Below are 13,812 nucleotides of genomic sequence, written 5' to 3'. Positions count from 1 at the left end.
ATAGAAGGTATGAGGGCAAGTGGGTTCCTGCAGGGCTCCTGGGCATGGAGGCCTTTTATTGTCCCCTGTTTCCTGTAGGCATGACCAGCCTCCATGACCTTCCCCGAGTTCCAAAGGGCAGATTCAAACAGTTGCTAATCAAGAGAGGAGCAGCCAAGCCACTTGATGCAAGATTAAAGGGACAAGAGACCGGCATCAAAATTAGGAGACCCACCATCTGAGACCCACAGCACCACCCTTGAACTAGGGCTATAAAACTCTTCACCAAATCCTCTTGGGTTGGGACGCATAGCTTTCTAGGGCAGGAACCCACTGTGTCTTTCTTTGCCTGGCAAAGCGATAAAGGTGTTCTTTTCTGCTTCACCCAAAACTCTCTCTGAGATTGGATTTGGCACCAGTGTACAAGAGAGGCTGAGCTTTTGGCATCAGCTGAAGGGCAAGAATGTAGAGATCTGGTTCCATGAAGGACTGGAGGACTGCGCTTTGGGAACCAAGTGAGGCAATTAAGCAGAATTGGGAGACAGCAATAAACAGTTTGGATGACAGAGATCCATGCCTTCCACCGCACTGCCAATTCCCCCCAGCCACAGACCATAGGCATCCCAAGAAAGCATCAGCAGAAGCGATTATGAAGCAAACGGCAGCTATGAGGCAGACATTCTCAACAGTTCCTCCCCCAAGAAGCCTTAGGTACCCTACGTCCCCATTCCACATCTTCTAACCCAACCCTGTTTTGTACTCCTGGGTAGTGTTCATCACTGCCTGATGTACTTCTCTTCTTGCCTTCCCTCTCATTAGAATGCCATCTTTGTGAACGCAGGAACCATATTTGTCTTGCCTCTCGGTGCCTGGCACACAGTAGCATGAGTGTGTGCGTGCTTAGTCATGTCTGACTCTTTGCGACCATAGGGACTGTAGCCTGCCAGCTCCTCTGTCCATGGAATTTTCCAGGCAAGAATACTGGAGTGGGTTGCCATTTCCTACTCTAGGGAATCTTCCCAATCCAGGGATCAAACTCATGTGTCTTATGTCTCCATCTGCATTAGCAGGCAGATTCTTTACCACTGTGCCACCTGGGAAGCTCTGGCATATGATAAGGCCCTAATAATACTTGTTGGGTCCAAACTGGGCTTCCGGCGGGAGGGTCATGGACAAGATGGTTTCACCGGTTCAGGTCTCTCCGCTCATCAAGCTGGGCAGTTACTCCACCCTGCTCCTCAGCATGGCCTACGGAGCCAGGTGCTACAATTACTCGAAACCCTGGGCAGAAGAAGAGAGGAGGATAATAGCTGAGGAGAAAAAGAAGCGGGACGAGCAGAAATGCATGGAGTGAGAAGCGGCAGAAGCCCGAGGGGATAGCATATTAAAGTGAGCCTGCCCTTCTCCGGAACAGTGTGGCTGAATAAAGTTAAAAAAAAAAAAAAGACTTTAATAATATTTGTCGAGCAAATGAATAAAAGAACTAGAAAGCCAAAGCATAAATTCACGGACCAATTTTTGCCTAGGCAGACAAGAGATGCACCTGGAACCTCCAGAAATAATTCAGAGATGGTCAGTTGGTCTTGGGGTGGAAGTTGAAAGTACTGGGACAGAAGTCCTCACCTAGGGATCAAGAGACATTATCATTTTGGAATAGTAAAGTCTTGGACAGTTTATTACAAATATCATCTCAGTATAATTACAACCTCTAATAATACATCACCATTTCCATTTTGCTAATGAAAAAGCAAAGGCTCATAAAAAATTAAACAAATGTCTTGCCCCTGGTCCTACAGCTAGTATTTGAAAGAACAAGCATTTAAAATCCCATCTAGCTGTGTCTGTAAGTCATGCCATTTCCATTATACCATGTTGGTTAACATCCACCCTTGGGCCTGTTTCCCATCCTTGAGGTGGATGAAGAGGAAGAGACAGCACAATACATGCTGCTGCTGCTGCTGCTGCTGCTGAGTCACTTCAGTCGTGTCCGACTCTGTGCGACCCCAGAGACAGCAGCCCACCAGGCTCCCCCGTCCCTGGGATTCTCCAGGCAAGAGCACTGGAGTGGGTTGCCATTTCCTTCTCCAGTGCATGAAAGTGAAAAGTGAAAGGGAAGTCGCTCAGTCGTGTCTGACCCTCAGCGACCCCATGGACTGCAGCCTACCAGGCTCTTCCATCCATGGGATTTTCCATGCAAGAGTACTGGAGTGGGGTGCCATCGCCTTCTCCAAGCACATACATAAATCTTTCAAAGAACAGCTGCAGCATATACCATGTGGGGCCCAAATTGAAAATCAAAACACAAGCAAACATGACTAAAGTTCATGGCCTTTATCCGCCAAGGCACAGCCCAAACAAAAAGAAGATCTGTTTGATGTATGTGATCTAAAATGATCTCTTCATGGCCAGCTTATGACATAAAAATGTTTTTAAGCTGCTGTGCACAAAAGGGACTGAGCTATCATATTTTATAGCCCACCTAACTTTCTAGCTACCAGAGCATTTAATTGATAAAACGTCACTCAAAAGAGACTGTGGTGTTGTATATGTGAGGTCTGTTCGCTTAAAGTTAGCTTCTTTTTATTGTGGTGGACGAGTGAAGGATTTGCCCAATTTTCACTGTCCTTGAAATATCTTTTCAAACATCAATGGTGGAGTCTTTGTCCTACATTTCTTTCCCTCACAACTCTCATGAGAACACTTAACCTTGCTTTCCTGGGTGCAAAGAGAGTCAATGAGTAGTCAGTAGTTGTAACTAATCAATATTTTATTCCCAATTCAATTTCAACAATGGAGAATGAAGTGACTTTTAAAAGACCAAAGGGAAATGCTTTGACAAACATTCCAGAAAGTGTACAAAGTTAGGATTAAAATGAAATCTTCAATCTTTTGCTAAGAAATTCCATTTCTGTAGATCATTCTTCTAAAGAAATAGTAACTATAAAAAAAGGTTTCAATCTTTTAGAAAAGAGATTGAAAGAAAATACACCAAAATATTTAAAGGGCTATATTTGTGTGAAGGAATTATAGATTATTTTTCTCTCTTCTATCAGCCCATCTGTATTTTTTAGATGTTTTATATTCATGTGAAGTAAAATATTCTACTAACGTTTATTTTAACTTTTTTTTGAAAGGAAGAATATTTCCAACCCTTCCCTAGGAAAACAAATTTATATCAAATACTTTGTATTTCTTGAAGACTATGGCTTCCGGCTGAGAAGCAGTCTGCATTAGAAGAATCACTCAACCTCTTTCAGAGAACTGTATGTGAACTGAAAGATATCTCTGAACATCCCTGAAAGATGCAGGTGCTTTTTAAAAGTATCTCTTGTCTCAGAAGAAACTGGGAATTAACAGATCATAGTTCTTATATCTGAATTAGATTAGTTACATTGTTAAGTGAGAGAACATGCCGAGGGTGATAGCCAGAATTCTAAGCTGGCCCTCCAAATTCTTGGCTTCTTGTGCATACAAGGCTGCTCCCAGTTATTCAGTCAAACACTAATGTTGCCATGAAAGGATTTTGAAGATTTAATTAAATTCTCAAATCAGTTGACATCAAGATACAGAGAGGTGGTCTGACCTAATCACATAACCCTTTAATTCCGGATCAAGAGTTCAGAAGCTGGAAGTCAGAGATTCTATGCCCCAGAGATTTGACATGGCCTTGCAGACTTGAAGATGGGCCATGTGTGGGAATGTAGGCAGTTTTAGCAGCTGAGAGTGGACTTCAGCTGACGAACAGCAGCGAAACAGTGACCTTCTTCAGTCCTACAGCCTCAAGGAACATAATTCTACCAACAACCTGAAAAAGTTTGGAAATAGATTTTTTTCTCAGAGCCTCCAAATAACAGCCCATTCTGGGCTGTATATTGAGTTTAGCCTGTGAACCTAAGTTGAGGACCTAGCCATGCTGTGCTGTACTCCTGACCTAGAGAAGAAATACATACTGCTTTAAGGTGCTAAGTGTGTGCTAATAAGTTACTTAACAATGTGTGTGTGTGTGTCAATTGTTCAGTTGTGTCCGACTCTGAGACCCCATAGACTGTAGCCACCAGGCTCCTCTGTCCAAGGAATTCTCCAGGCAAGAGTACTAGAGTGGGCTGCCATTTCCTTTTCCATACTTAACAATAGAAAGTTGATATAATGGGTTGCTGAATGTTTGCTCAAACTCATGTCCATTGAGTTGGTGATGCCATCCAATCATCTCATCCTCTGTTGCCCCCTTCTCCTATTCTCAATCTTTCCCAGCATCAGGGTCTTTTCCAATGAGTCAGCTCTTCACATCAGGTGGCCAAAACTTTAGCATCAGTACTTGAAGTGAATACTCAGGGTTGATTTCCTTTAGGATTGACTGATTTGATCTTCTTGCTGTCCAAGGTACAGAGTATTTATCATGAATGAAGGAAATTTTGGTCTATACAGAAAGGGAAAATTTTCTTATCTTACCCTCACATCCAATCCATTTCCCAAATGTGTAATTCACTCCAGAGCATTCTGCAGAGTGTTAATGATGATGGTTTTTCTCCTTTAAAGAGTTTCAGTACTAAGGAAATGAATAATATTTCCCTGGTGGCTCAAATGGTAAAGAATCCTCTTGCAATGTGCAGACTCAGGTTTGATCCCTGGGTCAGGAAGATTCCCCTGGAGAAGGAAATGGCAACCTACTCCACTATTCTTGCCTGGAAAATCCATGGACAGAGGGGCCTGGCAGGCTACAGTCCATGGGGTCACAAAGAGTCAGACATGACCGAGTGACTAACACTTTGACTTTGACTATTGGTAATACCAATAATATAAATAGATAACATGCAGTATAGCATTATGCTGAATACTATATATGCATTCCCTCATTTAATTCCTGCAACAATCATCTTAAGACAGGAATTATTGTTATCTGCATTTCAGATGAGGAAGCTGAGGTTTAGAGAATTACAGAAACTTAGAAATCACTCTGTTTCTAAACCCATTTGCCTGGTGGGGAGTTGTTGATGGTGTTCAAAGAGTTCATTGTTCTCTTTGTGTCTCATATATTCAGGTCTGTTGGTAAATATGAGAAATGAGGAAACCAAAAGGAATATATAACAGAGATGTCAACGATTTAAAATCTCCAAATAAGGTTAATCTAAAGTAAAATTTGACAACCATTTTACAAAAAAATTTTTTAATGCATTTTCCTTAGCAGGGTAGATAACACAATTGCTTAAATTAAATAATTGTCTAGACTTGATTGCTAAGATTTTTCAACTATTTTTTAATTTGTGAGATTTGAAAAAATACTAGGGAAATTTATTTGCCAAGAGTTGAGTCAAGCAGAGTTAAGCAGCAATTAAAAATTCCATTGAGAGGGACACAATAATTTGATTCTTTTTATTACCTTACATTAGTGCAGCTACTTTGAAAAGCCAGGAAGTAAATTCTGTAGAACAAAGTAGCTCAAACACATGTAAGAGGCATCAGAATATTTGCCAACAGTTGATCGATAAATAGAAAGGAAGATTATGTGTTTCGAAAAGGCCAGGTGTGAGGAACTCACTCAAGAGTAATGCTGTCCTGTAGAAATAGAATGCAAGATACAAATCTAATTGCAAATTTTCTAGTAGCCACATTTAGAAAAGCACAAAGAAGTGAAGTTAATCTTAGTGCTATATTTTATTTAACCCAATAAATCCAAAATCCTGGGCTTCCCAGGTGGCACTAGTCGTAAAAAACCCACCTGCCGACGCAGGAGATGCAAGAGACATGGGTTTGATGTATGGGTTGAGAAGATCCCCTAGAGGAGGAAATGACAACTCACTCCAATGTACTTGCCTGGAAAATTCAATGGAGAGAGGAATCTGGCAGGCTACAGTCCATGGAGCCCCAAAGAGTTGCACCCAACTGAGCAACTGAGCATACATCCACAATGCTATCATTTCAACATGTAGTTATTATAAAAAGTATTGAGATATTTTGCATTCATTTTTATACTAAGGCTTCAAAATCCAGCATGTATTCTAAACATAATACTTCAAACCAGTCACATTTCGAGTGCTCAACAGTCACAGATGGCTCCCCTTGGACTAGACAGCACAGTTCTGGCGCTTGCATCCTCATTGAGGGTAAGCCCATACACAGGAAGGAAAGGTTGAAATTGAGTACAGGGGATGGGGATCCTAGTCATTTTACGTGTAAAACACAGATATAAATGCAGGGCACAGAAAGATACACACTTTATCTGTGGTATTAAAATTTCACAGAGTATGTGTTCAGGGTTCTCCAGAGAAACAGAGCCAGTAGGATGGGCAGGAGACTGAGAGATGGCAGATAAACAGTGCATGCATCGACGCTCAGTGTGTCCAGCCCTTTGTGACCCCATGGACTGGAGCCCGCCAGGCTCCTCTGTCCATGGAATTTTTCAGGCAAGAATACTGGAGCGGGTTGCGATTTTCTATTCTAAGGAATCTTCCTGACCCAGGCATTGAACCTCCGTCTCTTGTGTCTCATGCATTGACAGGCAGCTGAGCCACCAGGGAGGCCATATGCATATTATAGCTGAGGCCTGACCCTTCTCATTCTGAAAGGATAAAACGGCATAGAAGAGTAGCTGAAGTAGTTTTGGAGCAAAGCGCAAAGATAAGCATACATTCCCCATCTCCAGAGGTGGCAATGGAAATATAAATTAAGTAAAATTGAAAGAATGATAAACTTGGCAGTAGCTACATTTCAAGCGGCTACATGTGGCTAGTAGTCACTGTATTAGACAATTCAGTATAGAACTTGTCGTTAGTGTGGGAAGTTCTATTGGACAGTGCTGGTCTAGAGTATGATGAGTCAAAATTCAAACCCTATTTCCTCACTTGCTATTTGTGTAACCTTGGGTAAGTTGCTCTACTTTTGTCCCTGTTTCCTCGTCTGTAATATGAGCTAATGATAAAATACCTATCTCAGGAAGTTTTGTGAGGAATAAATGAGTTCATGCATGCCAAGCGGCTAGCACAGTGCCTGGAATATAATTAAATATTTCATAAATGATACCTGTTTTTCCAGTTATCTCCTTCTGTTGAGGGTTTTTTTTTTTTTTGGTTGTTGTTCTAATTTGCTTTTGTATCAGGCAATATTTGCAGTATTACTTAAATTGAAAAAAAAAATGCCCACTCAGATAACTTAACTTTTGCCACTTAAATTAAATCATCTTGAAATAATCTCAATCATTTAAGATTTTCTCTCAATAACTCCATTATTAGAGTATTTAAAATATGATTTTCATTTTGGACTGTTTCAGTGACAGAGAACTCATCCTCATCAAGATTTTAATTAATGCCTCAAATATTGCTGTACTATAATTTCATCAGTATCATAATTCAGCTGTTATAATGTCAAGACAACAAATTGCCTTAATCAGCGGTGCTTAGTCACACAGAGGTAGCACTGGAATTAACAAGGCCATTGGCAAGAGTCATGTCGGGGGCAGGATGTATCTTTTTTTTTCAGAATTGCCCTTTTAGGTCATTTTATATCATCTAATTCCCATCTCCTACCCTTGTTTTATGGGCTTCCCAGGTGGCCCTAGTGGTAAAGAACCTGCCTGCCAGTGCAGAAGACATAAGAGACCTGGGTTCGATCCCTTGGGTTGGAAAGATCCCCTGGAGGAGGACATGGCGACCCACTCCAGTGTTCTTGCCTGGAGAATGCCATGGGCAGAGCAGCCTGGAGGGCTATAGTCCGTAAAGTCGCAAAGAGTCGGACATGACTGAAATGACTTAGCACACACATCCTTATTTTATATTTATCCCCCTCAGTCACTTTTCCAGTGGGTACAAACCTCCCTATTTCTTGTTAGAAATCAGGAGCAACTGGCTGTCTCAAATAATATACATTCTCAGAAAGTGTCACATCCACGAATATACAAATTTGATTCCCACATTGGGAGACTTGGCAAAAATGGAAATTTCTAGGCATCGGCACTGCTGGCTTTTGATCTGTTGAGTTCATATACAGTCTGATTATTTAAAAGCTACTCAGGCATGCTTTCCAGGAGAATGCATGAAGCTTTTGAGTGGGTGGAGATTTAGCCGTGAAGAAAGTTGCCCAACTTTTCAATTCTATGTGGCACAAATTAGTTTAATGTCTGAGGCTAAGCAGTTATAAGAATTCCACAAACTAAATGCAGTAAAGTTCCTGTCTCCAATGGGCTTCCCTAGTAACACCAGTGGTAAAGAACTTACTTGCCAATGCAGGAGGTGTGAGAGACCTGGGAAGGAGCCCTGAGTCAAGTAGATCGTCTGGAGAAGGGCATGGCAACCCACTCCAGCATTACTGCCTAGAGGACCTCATGGACAGAAGTCTGGGCTACAGTCCGTGGGATTGTAGAGTCAGACATGACTGAAGTAACTTAGCATGCATACAAATTGGAATACACTTAGAGTTAGTGGAAGCTAGGGGAAATGCTGATGGGCAATGAGTTTCTCATTTGTTTGTTCTGGGCCCAGAGAGCACTTACTGAGTATATAGCATGAGATGCTATTCTAGTTAGACCTTGAATTTAGGTAAACCTTTTCCAATATGATATCCTAGAAGCTTGTAGAGTTTGATGAGTTTCAGTGATTTCTGAACTCCCCCCTCCCCCCAGAATAATCTGATGAAGAGACTTCAACATATCTTTGGTGGTGGTGGTGGTTCAGTTGTAAAGCCATGTCTGACATTTGTGAAGCCATGGACTGTAGCCTGTCAGGTTCCTCTGTCCATGAGATTCTCCAGGCAAGAATACTGGAGTGGGTTGCCATTTCCTTCTCCAGGGCATCTCCCCGACCCAGGGATCCAACCTGGGTCTCCTGCATTGTAGGCAGACTCTTTACTAACTGAGCTATGAGGGAAGCCCCTTATCTTCAAAGGAGATAAAAGTGAAACTGTTCTGGTTAGAAGGAAGATGGACCCCTCCTTCCTACCCACCCAACCACCACCTTCCTACCAAACTGCTTAATGCCCTAAAGCCCTCTCTTACTGTTCTTTTCTGGCCACTCCCCATGGCATGTGGGATCTTAATCGCCCAGCAAGGGATCCAACCCTTGCCCCCTGCATTGGAAACATGGAATCTTAACCACTGGACAGCCAGGGAAGTGAAAAAGTAAAGTCAAAGTCACTTGGTTGTGTCTGACTCTTTGCAACCCCAAGGATTGTAGTCCACCAGGCTCTTCTGTCCATGGAGTTCTCTAGGCAAGAATATTGGAGTATGTTGCCATTCCCTTCTCCAAGGGATCCTCCACCCCCAGGGACTGAACCCGGGTCTCTCTCATTGTAGGCAGATTCTTTATCACCTGAGCCACCAGGGAAGTCCCCTAAAACCCTCTAGGCATTAGAATGGAGCTTAAGATGGTTCTGAATTTTACCACTAAATAATCTTGTGTGCTATCTCAGAGAAAGAGTATAGAAGCCAGAGTGTCACAGAATACTGTACTCAATCAAGTTAAGGAAACAGTAGAAGGAACTATTCAGGTTATGTTACTTTGTGGAGAACACTCTGATCATCTATGGGCCATCTTCAGAAAAAAGGAAGTTACAAAATCGCAAGCAAAAGATGAATTTGGATCCTGATCCCACTCAGCAGGCGGTGATCTTCAGCACGTCATTTGTCTTCTTGTCACCTCTAAACTCTGTACTTTGACTTCTTCATCTATAAAATGAAAGAGTTGGCATAGATAAGCTCTCCATAATAGATATGCTCTCATAACCAGCTATTAATCTCTACAGTGCTGTGAATCTAAATCTAGACACATACACGGAGTACAACTTGGCTGGGTGGGCAGTACAAATGAAAGTTGAATGTTGGTAATTTCATATGGCTAAATCTAATAGAACCTAGAGGAATCCAGACAATGACTTACTAACACACACACACACACACACACACACACACACACACTACAGTAGCTTAATATTAAAGTTTATGATACAGGACACAGTAGAGAATTAAGGAAGGAAAAAAGGAAAACTTTAGAAAATGTATTCTCAGTCATCTGTGTACCAGTAACTTTTTCACGATATTAAAGTAGGTTCTGATACAGTAGCATAAATGCATCTGAGATGTCACACTCCCAAGCCATTTTCTCTGTAGTGTTTGGTGAGCCAAGGAATGGTAATAGGAGCCCGTGTTAATTCTGTCTGAAAACACCATCTGGTTCTAAGCACTTATCTAGGCCATGGATGTCACAACCTAGATGTGGTCACCATGATATTCAAAGGTCAGAGAGGGGTCTAATTACATGCCCCAGTACTTAAAGGGCAGATTCACCAGAGCATGAACATAATCACTCAGGCCAAACAAGACCCATTTATAATTTTAATTATCAGTGAATCAGACAACTCTATCAAATACCAATTATTTGGCTGTTGCTGAAAATAACTGTCTTGTCTTGTTAGTCTCTAGAAGAACGCCTTGAGGGATATTGAAATGTTCCCTTTAATGTAAATATTTGTTAATATCCATCAAGGAGAATTAGATTCATTTAATGATTCTCAGTATCAGTGGTTTATTTTATTTATTATTAAGGAATTTTCAATCTGGGGAGAATGTCAGGGCGAGGCTGTTAACATTGTACACAATTGCCATCCAGAAAGGTGTGTCAGGACACAGCGCAGGTTCTGACCCAAAAGCTTGCATTTTGTTTTCATTTAAAGAAATAGTTTGCCTTACAACTCAGCAAAAACTCTATTTGGGATCTTATATCTAATTAGCATTCAGGGACAAACAATTTTGTGTGTGTCTGGGCACCTAGAACATTCAATGGGAAAGACAGAGAGCCTCCCTCAGGAGTTGACAGAGAAATGAACATGTGCTAAAGATTTAGCTTTGGGCTATAAATGATTTATTTTTCTTTAATTCCAAAATTATGTTTTGCATAAGAGATTCCAAGAAATATTCTACAAACAAGTATTAACTTGAAGCGGTTGTTACTCTGAACATTCTACTAAACGAGCCATTCGAAATAGCTGATTCAGTAAATGCTGAAAACCAGCAGGTAAAGAATCTGCTTGCAATGCAGGAGACCTGGGTTCAATCCCTGGGTCGGGATGATTCCCCTGGAGAAGGAAATGGCAACTCACTCCAGTATTCTTGCCTGGAGAATCCCATGATCAGAGGAAGGAGCCTAGCAGGCTACAGTCCATGGAGTCGCAAAGAGTCAGACACAACTAAGCAACTAACACTTTCATTCTCAGCCTCCTATCATCTGGGAGAGATTAAAAAGTGACCACATTCAGACTGTCCCAGTTTTTTTAAAATGAACTATCTTGAGGGTGAATACCGTTGAATACTTTTTCATCCTGTCCAGGGCTGTCGCTCTGAGCTCTGCCCTCTTACCAGGGCCTCTCAAAGACAAGTCTGACCCCTGCCTCTTGCACTCTGCTGTCATCGCCCTCCTCTTTGCTTTTTACCTCCAGTAATTAAGACACAAGTAATGCGTTATCTCCCTGGCTTGGATATTTCCATTTCATTTGCAACTTCAGAGCTTTTCAGTCATTTTTGACACTCATAATTTTTATCTGCAATTATGCTTTCATTATCCTCCTTCCCGATATTTTAGATGTCCAATAAGCCTCTCAATTTCCTTAATTAACAAGTAACCTTCTTTCATCATGCTGAAGGCTATTTTTATTCCTACAATATTTATTACTAATTGGCACACATACACTTTTATGCTACTAATAACTTTTCTGGTCTGCCCTTTATTTACCCTCTGTTTCTCCTAGAAACATTCCCTCCTCTTTGGTAATACTTGAATTTAGTTCTTAGGAGCAGCAGCATACTGTTCATTTTCCTTGAACATAGTTCGAGTTCTTGCTCTTCATTTATTAATAATACTTTATGTTTCTAAAATGGTTGCCACTGTCCCTTCTTCCTACTTTTTTTTTTTTTCCAAAGAAATATCATCGTCAAGCCTTGTAACCAGAACCTTAGGCTCTTGGTTGCTATCTGTCTGTTGTTGCTATCTATCTATCTATCTATCTGTTGCTACTTGGTTTTGATGCTTTTTCTTTTACCATTTAAATATTTTGCACTTCTCATTCTGGCCTTGAAACAGAGAATTTGTGGCTTTGGACAGACAGCACCATTTATACCACTTCCCTAGGCAGCATATTAAAAAGCAGAGACATTACTTTGCCAACAAAGGTCTGTCTAGTCACAGCTATGGTTTTTCCAGTGCTCATGTATGGATGTGAGAGTTGGATCATAAAGAAAGCTGAGCACCGAAGAACTGATGTTTTTGAACTATAGTGTTGAAGTCTCTTGAGAGCCCTTTGGACTCCAGGGAGATCAAATTGCAGTCAATCTTAAAGGAAATCAATCCTGAATATTCACTGGGACTGATGCTGAAGCTGAAGCTCTAATACTTTGGCCACCTGATATGAAGAACTGACTCATTGGAAAAGACCCTGAAACTGGGAAAGTTTGATGGCGAGAAGAGAAGAGGATGACAGAGGATGAGATGAAATGGTTGGATGGCATCACTGACTCGATGGACATGAGTTTGAGTAAACTCTGGGAGTTGGTGATGGGCAGGGAGGCCTGGGGTGCTGCAGTCCATGGGGTTGCAAAGAGTCGGACACAACTAAGTAACTGAACTGAACTGTACATTTGCAGCCGGTCTCAAAAATGTCATCTTGTTTCAAGTTTAGGCTGCCAATCACTTCTTCCTCTGCGTAGACACTGCTTCTGCATGGTACTGGTCACATTGTCAGAAATATATAAGAAATTAACATGTTGTATGTGCATCACCAGAACATGCCCCTCTAAAAACTGTAAAACTCTTAAATATCTATGCTTTATTAAACTGCAGATACATATTAAATGCAAATATATCAGACAACACAGATCAGAAAATAAAAAAAAAAACTATCTGTGTTCCCCTACCCAGTGATAACTACCAATCTTGAATATTTTTAATAAAATCTTCTTAACTTTCCTACTTTTCAATTTATATTTTTCTCTCTCCTGGTATAAGGCTAATTGTTTTCTCAAAAGGTTTTTAGTATGTCTTAGCTTTTTCTTTCATCAAAGAAGTCTAATTTTTACCTATTTTTCAAGAATATCTTTCTCCCAAATTTGTCTGAATTTATCCCCTTTCCATTTAAGCCAAATGAGGCTCTCTCCTTGGTTTTTCCATCCTTAATTCTACACTCCACACTAAGCTAATATTCCTGAGGACTCAGCTTTCCTTCTAGTCTGGATGAAAGTTTTAATTTCATACATCGCATGAGAGGCCATTGAATCAGAGATTACAAACCCTCTCCTGTGCTTGGGACAGAAATAAAGGACAACTGGGGATTATGATAAGGTGTCTGCTCTGCAAGTCAAGTGTCTGCCCCCAGAGCTGTGTGATTGAAAAACCTAGCAGACGCGAGAGCAAAAGAACGCTCGAACTAAAAGTGTATTATCCTAAAGTGCACATTTTTATTTAATTCGGAGTAAAGCAGAATGAATCATAATAGGTCAATAATAATGACTTATGGCTTCCTTCACATGGCACATTTACAATAAATGGTAATTTACCATTAAAGACTGGCATATTTCTTTTTGGTGTGTGCAAGAAAAATTAGCATTAGGTCATACTGAAAAAGAACAGGTTCTCTATTCTTACATTTAGGATTCACATTCAGCTATTCAGGCTAAGAATATCATATGCCAGCTCCTTTCTCCCAGCTTGCCCCGCCCCCCCCCATTCCCGTTTAGAAAATACAGGAAGGATTTAAATGTAAGCATTTATGACATCATTCCAACTGTATACTGAGGGACTACAGATCCAGTCAGTGGAGCCACTTGGAAAATATTTCATGTTCTGGTCATTAGACTTGCTA

The 13,812-nt window shown here is 41.0% G+C and overlaps 1 pseudogene; it reads left to right on the top strand.

Moving 5' to 3' along the window:
• Positions 1,157 to 1,333, top strand: LOC102179114 (annotated as a pseudogene).

The sequence above is a fragment of the Capra hircus genome, chromosome 15 (assembly GCF_001704415.2).
Source record: "Capra hircus breed San Clemente chromosome 15, ASM170441v1, whole genome shotgun sequence".
In the NCBI taxonomy this organism is placed as follows: domain Eukaryota; kingdom Metazoa; phylum Chordata; class Mammalia; order Artiodactyla; family Bovidae; genus Capra; species Capra hircus.
The sequence above is the reverse complement of the archived record's forward strand: the minus strand, read 5'-3'. Positions and strand labels throughout refer to the sequence as shown.